This window comes from Bidens hawaiensis, unplaced genomic scaffold, assembly GCF_021521415.1.
Source record: "Bidens hawaiensis isolate Kalapana, Puna unplaced genomic scaffold, B.hawaiensis_p1.1 tig00005445_1, whole genome shotgun sequence".
NCBI classification, from domain to species: domain Eukaryota; kingdom Viridiplantae; phylum Streptophyta; class Magnoliopsida; order Asterales; family Asteraceae; genus Bidens; species Bidens hawaiensis.
Genome location: NW_027491346.1, coordinates 215,101 through 222,766, shown reverse-complemented (window position 1 = coordinate 222,766; position 7,666 = coordinate 215,101).

Genomic DNA, 7,666 nt, shown 5'->3' with positions numbered 1-7,666 from the left:
ACGAAGTGTTTGCTCCTGTGGCAAGATTGGAGGCAATTCGACTGTTCCTGGATTTTGCTGCACACAAGGAGATGAAAGTGTTTCAGCTGAATATTAAAAGTGCGTTTCTAAATGGAAAAGTCGATGAAGTGGTATTTGTCGAACAACCTCCGAGTTTCCCTGACCCATACTTTCCTGATCATGTTTACAAGCTCCGCAAAGCATTATATGGCCTACATCAGGCATCACGAGCTTAGTATGCAACTCTGTTAGATTACTTACTAGAGAATGGGTTTGAGAGAGAGAAGATCAACAGTACTTTGTTTGTAAAGAGAAATGGGGGTGATTTTCTTCTCGTCCAGGTCTATGTAGATGACATTATCTTTGCTACCTCAAGAGTTTCTATGTGTCAAGAGTTTGAAGCAGTCATGAAGAAAATGTTTGAGATGAGCACCATGGGTGAATTAACTTTCTTTTTGGGCTTACAGGTAGATCAGAAGAAGGATGGAATGTTCATTCATCAAACTAAGTATGTTCACGATGTGCTTAAGCGCTTTAAGATGAACGATAGTACCCCGTTTGACACTCCAATCTACGTCAATCACAAACTTGTCGCTGATTCCAACAGTGATGAAGATGTGGATCCCACTCAGTATCATGCAATTATAGGTTCCTTAATGTATTTAACTGCTTCTAGACCTGACATTATGTTCGCAGTTTGTCTTTGTGCTCGTTTTCAGGCCAATCCCAAGGAATCGCACATGAATGGGGTGAAGAGGATCTTGCGGTACCTTAAAAGAAAGCCTAAGTTGGGTCTCTGGTACTCAAAAGGAGGAGAACTTGATATGGTAGTATACACTGACTCTGACTATGAAGGATGCAATCAGAACAGGAAGTCAACAACCGGTGGATGTTAATTTCTTGGAGGAACATTGGTGTCGTGGCAGTGCAAGAAGCAGACCTCTGTAGCCATATCCACCTGCGAAGAAGAATACATGGCAGCATCGAACTGCTGCTCCCAAGTTTTATGGATACAACAACAAATGCGCGATTATGGTCTGAATTTCATTCAAACTCCAATTTTCATTGATAACACTACTGCAATCTCAGTAACTAAAAATCCCGTTAAACATAGTAAAACTAAACATATTGACATTCGTCATCATTTCATACGGGATTGTGCTGAGAAGAAATTAATTGTGTTTGAAAAGTTTGATTCACTGGATAATTTTGCCGATCTTTTTACTAAAGCGTTTGACCGATCCCTGTAAACTATGTCGGTTGCTCAAGTTTGAAGGACATATTCCTGAATATGTTTGGTCCTTACATCTACGTGTAGACTATAAGTATAGCCATTAACCTAATAACTAAAAGCGACCGGGCGGTTTATGATGAGTTTTTTATTCCTTCGCTGAAAATTAGTCGATCATACTTAGTCGGAATGACACATATTTATATATGGTTGCGTCTGCTGATCTACTGGATCTTCAGGATAGCCGTTTACCTAAAGACTTTGACCTGATCGGGGCGTCTGAATTTAATTTTTTTTAGGGAAATGATATACTTTTTCAGTCTATAACTTCGCAAGAAGTTTCTTTATTGGTGTTAAAAGTGAAAATTGATCCAACCTTGGAAGGTGATAGATAAACTGATTTAGTGTGCCGCACCGGTGAAGTAATTAGGCCTAAAAGACTCTAGAACAATCATTGTATGTTATGGTTGCTTTCTATGGTGCGTAAAAGTAGAAGTGAGACAAACTAAATCTACTTGATTTACTGTTGAGAGTCATTTTGAAATGTGCATGTCTCCACATATATCTCTTCGAATGATAGGCAGAAAAGTGATTACCCAGTCATACACGAGCCCATGAGTGTCTTGATCCCTGCGAAGATAGTATTATGTTTCTGTAGTAATCCAGATTTGGGACATGCAGTTGTATATTAAAAAAACATTATTATTATTGTTAAGCCTATGAAGATTATCCGTTGTCAAGTATCAAGAAAGAGGAATCGACTAACTATAAAGAAAGCATATTCAAAGTATCAGAAAGATCGGAAAGACGACTCGAAAAGTTAACATGTGAATACTGATTGATCAGACACTATGGGTCGAAGTTAACTCGGGGTGATCTGGGGAAAGCCAAATACGCCTTGAGAATAGATAGGAGGCACCACAATTTCTATAGTGATGTCCATCTAAATTTTGAGCTTAATTGCACTTAACCCATATCACTGAAGCAATGAAAACCATACTAAGTTTTATACCTGCCTACAACCTGTTTCTCTAGGTCATAATAACGCTGAACATGAATCTGCGTGACAGCCTCTTAATCAGTATGATTCCTGTTCAGATCCTTTCTAAAAACATGTTGGGTTTTTGCAAGACTGAAATTTGATCCCGTTCTTTTATTTAACCTTTGTTATGTAGTCTGCCCTATGGTTATTCTCATCAAAATCTTGGTTACTCGTTTTGATCGATTTAATTAAATTCGCTATTGCGAAGTTGTACCTTTGGCTAACTTAAGCACCTGGGCGAACTTTAACCCTATTGCGAAGTTATTTCAACTTCGCCACAGGGTTTTCATTTATAGTATATAAGGCGTACAAGGTCAAACTTTTGGTCAAATCTTTTCAACTTAAACCCTAGGCGAACTTACCTTTGAATCAACATCTTCTAAATCTGTTTCTCGTCTGCGATTAAGGTTCCTCAAGTTCTCTTGGCTCATAATTTATGTTTCTTGATTGTTAGTGTGTTCCGCAATGACAGTTTTAATTCGATTTTCTTATAAAACCCTTAAGTCACTTTTTCGCATCGAGTTAAGATTGTTTTGAAAATAAATAGTTATTCGTACTCTTAATCGCTCTATCCTATTCATGTAATCACTCTCTGATTGTCCATTTTTCAACTTGACTTGGTGTTCCTGATGCACCGTTTATGCGGCGAAGTTAGGTTTACTGTGAAGTTAATTGTAACTTCGCTAATATAAGAACTTCGCTGCATAAACGTTTGTTTCCTTCATTGTCATCTTCGCTTTTATAATGTATACCTGGGTACTGGAATGCATAAATGTATTACTTACCAAGCGAAGTTATATATCTAACGAAGTTATCATCTTCGCTTAAGTCTCAACTACCGGTGATGCGTGCTACCGTGAACAATCAAGTGGTGCAGTTCTCGGCCAATCAGATCAGGGAAGCTTTACAGTTTGGGGTTGAAACTACTCAGGATCCTACTGAGTTTTCAGCTACTTTCAGGAATGGAGCGTTTCTTCGTATGGGGTATTCGGGTCCGTTGGAAGATTCACAAAGGCGTAAGGGGTTTCTATTGGATCAGTGGAGGTTCTTGATGCACGTGATGATTGTGTGCATGTCTGGTCGCAAGGCTAGTTCAGATGGTATGGGTGCAACGATGCAATCTGCAATGGCTGCATTGACTTACAACAAGCCTTACAGTTTCAGTCAGATGGTATTTTATGAGATCGATCTTCAGCAACGAGCAGTTGCACGGGAACGGTTCCTGATATACCCAAGATTCTTACAGATGATTCTCAATCATGTTGCTCCCAATCTGCCACAACGTCGGCCTATCTCCTTTGTGGAAAGCATCACCAAGAGAATTTTTGCAGAGTGTAGGTCATCTAGTGCTCGTAGCAAACCTGAACTTCGTCCAAGGCACAATGCCTTATTTGGGTATTTAGTGAATCCTGCTTATGTTACTCCTCCAGAAGATGAATTTAATGATCCAGCACCGCAACATGTTGATATCCCTCAACCACCTCCTGTGGTTCAACCACCACCTGTGGTACAACAAGCACCACTTGTTGATCCTGTTGCAGCTCTCGAAGAACAAGTTGATCTTGAGGCCGCCTTTGGAGGGCAAGGTTTTTTTGAAATGGATAGGGTTGATCCTGCTGATGAAGTTCAAGCCTCAGTGGTTGATGTTTCTGGTGTACATGTTTCTATGGTCGGTCTATCTGTAGGCCCTTCTGTTGCCTCTGTGGAGGATTCTGATGGAACTATATCTGATTCCTCCACTGATGACGTTGTTGATGCATAGCGGGTTCTTGCCAGACAAGAAAGAATCCAAGGTAAACAAAAGAAAGACTCAGATGATAGTGAATCAGATTATGAGGATGAGATATATCGGTTTGTACGAAGATCAAAGAAGGTAAAAGTTGCTGAAAGTTCACGTGTGGTCCATTTTTCCCCACCATCGTTATCGGGTATGTCTATGTTACCAACTTCGTCGTCTGACCCTTTGACAGTGACCACGACCCTTTGACAGTGACCTCGAGTGTACCAATGATGGTCATATCTACATCATCTGGTATAGCTCCATCTACGGTTCAGATGTCAGCACCGGAGAAGGTTTCATTGCCACCTCCTACTCTTACTCCAACTGAAGTGGTAGCTAGGTTTGTTGAGTCCACATTGGTAGCTACTATCGGGTTGTCTGTTTCAATTTCACCCACTGCTACTATACAGCCCACTTCTGATATTCCAGTACGCTTGGAAATTCCACCACCGTATGCTCAGGATACTTCTCACATGAACTTTGATTTTGACCCTAATCTGTCTAATTCTGAGAGGATTGTGGCTCTTGAAAGGGTGGTTGCTGAACAGTAGAGGGTAAATGTTATTCAGACTCAGGCTATTAATCGTCTGGTGGCAGAGAATCAACTTCAGACTACACTTCTTGTTGAGCATGGTAAGTTGTTTGATCAGCTGAAGCAGTTCTTAGCATCCCAGGGGGAGTCGAGTTGCAAGGGTGATGAATTAAGAACGAAGAAAAGACAGGACAACGATGATGATCCCAATGCATCGAAAGATGCAGGTGGTGAGCTGCCAAGAACTGAACAAACTCTTGGAGCCTCCATATCCCAGAGGGAGTTTACTTGTCCATCGGGTAGTGTAGGTGATGAGACAACGGTTGTTGACGATGAGGATGAGTTAGGTAATGATGTGATGACCATTAATGAGATTGAGAAAATTGGTGAACAAATAGAGTTCGATAGCGGGTTAGAGGAAGGAGAGATAATTGATGATAGTGTTGAGCATGATATTCCAAGTGTTGATCAAGAAAATGTAGTTCAAGATGAAAATGTGTCAGGTGACTCTGAATGGGAAGAGCAGCCAAGATGGGAAGAAGTCTATGCTCAATGGTTTTTCAAGAGAAAAAAGCCAGTGGTGTCTGCCATGTTCAAGAAAAGTTACAATATCAAGGGTTATGCTGAATCGAAGAAAGGTATTATTTGTTGGTTGTATGATGAACAGTTAAAGTTGTTTGTGATAAATCGATATGATGGGGTTCAATATTTTGCTAAGGCATTGAGATCGCTTAACACTTTTCCTGAGTGTGAAGTGAAAGATATGGCTCAGTTGATATTGATAAATAGAAGTGATGATAATTTTGCGAGATGGGTTGGAAAGATCGTGTGGAAGGAAAGTGTTAAAGAGAAAAAGTTTGAGCTTCTTAAGCCTCAAAAGGGGAAGCTAATTGAAGATAAGGAACGTGATATGCGGGCTGATGGCAAGCCCTGGATGGTGATGAGGTACAAGCCAATTCGTTGTTTGAAAGAGGTTCCTATGAAGCTTATGCCCCAGGATGTACAAGCCTAGTATGTTAGGCGAAGTTTTCGTATTATTAATACCCTAACTTTGGCTCATTTAGAAAAGACTTTGACGGCTGAGTTTGTGACAATTGGTGTTACGTGTTTTGGTGTTCTGGTTATTGACTTTGCAATACAACAAGTATTCCTTTATATTTGTGTGTTTACGTGTGATTTACGTGTTCATCGTGTTAGCACTCGTATCATATACATAGGCGATTCCGCATCCTCGTGTTACGAGATACTCTTGTGTAGATCCGGCTGGGAACCTACATTCAACAGTACCCATGGGCGACTCCACAAGCTTCTTTAGTTCGCTCAGTCCGAAACCCGCAAGTTCATGTTCGTCAAAGAACCGCAGGTCATGAGTGCGAGTATAGTGAATGATGACTTCGCCGTGTACGTTGTCGAACTCCCAAGCAATGAAAACAAAGAGAAACGAAGGGCATGCCATGAAGGATTGGCTCTCCATGATCGTCTGGCATTTGATATCTTCGACTCTTGGACGGCTTGTTTGTGAACTGGTTGATCTCCTTTGACTTGTACGACCTACCCGGATTGACACTGAACTTCGAGTAGTCGTTCTTCCACTCCTGTTTCAGGAAACGCTTGAACCATGATTCCACCGAGTCTTTTCCATAATCTCTAGCTATGGTTTTTCTGAAATAATTCATATCAAGAACAGACAAGATGTGCATATCTCCATAGGTGAGATAAGTTAGATCACCATTAGCACGTCGAATAGCCTAGATTTTGCTATCTTTGTGCCATCTTGCATAGAGAATGGGATCTAAATCATGAAACAGCTTTGATCTCCATCTTTGGCTTTCCATCCTGCTCACACTGTAGTATTTGATGCCTTTGCGAGACTTCTTTCGAGAAAGCTTGCTAGCCGGAGCAGCAACGGGTTATTCAACATTAGGCTCCACATTCTCTCTAACTGAAGTGTCTGGGTTAGGAGAATAGTTTATGCCATCATCACTATCATCATTATTCTCTTCCACAGCTTTCTTAACTAGTGAGTCAGTACCTGCAAAAGAACAAACGTTAAATAAAGAGGCTATTTCAGCCTCGACAGCAGCGTCCATCTCACGAGTCTTCTCAGCCTCCTGTGGCAGTTCATCATCTCCCGCCTTATTACAAGTGGCATCACCACTACCACTACCATCACCACTACTACCACCATTTTCACCATGAGGTTCATCAAAACTGTCATACTCGTGGTCATAATCATCATCGTTCTTTTCATCACCATCTTCCTCATCATCATCATCGTCACCATCATTGTCATCACCATCATCATTTTCATCATCAGACTTATCATCGTCACCATCATTATCACCACCACCATCTTGAGCTACTTTTTGTGGTGGAGTATAAGCAACCAATGCGGTTGTAAACACAGCACTGACTTATGAACTAGTGGTGGGTGCAACAAGTGGTGAACTTGTAGAACTGACATGCCCTGATGAAGCAGCATTAGTAACTACAAGTTCAGTTCGCACAACCGTTCCAACAATAGAACCAGGCTCATCATCAACGGCCTTTGCACAAGAACCTCCTTCACCATAATCTTTTCTGGGCTCTCCCGTGAATTGGAAACCATGAATGTTTCCTAGAGCTCCGACCTTCTCAAGATTAGTGACCAGATTAGCAACAATAGTTTGTCTTCTGTTGTTTTGCTCGGTCCTTGGCTCATTAGCACGTAGAAACCCATGAAAGTCTCCATAATATGCATTTTTAGATTCTCCACATCTTCATATGTTAACCACATTACATCCATAAGAGCAAGGTATCGGTTCATCAATGATTCGTTTATGCGACCTTGGAAGTCACGTCGATCCTCCATATGTCCTTCCAACTGCTCAATCAAATCATGCAGCTTTACGCTCTCACCCATTAAACGGTCTACATCCCTGTTCGTCCCACCTTCCAATCCACTGACCCTTGAGCCCAGACGCTCAAAGTCAATCAAAACTTTATCAAGAGTGGGATCAAGTTCCCTTCTGAATTCACTTGCAAATGTAGAGGAAGAGGGAAGATCAATCTCTAGCTTGGATACCCTTGACACAAGCCTTT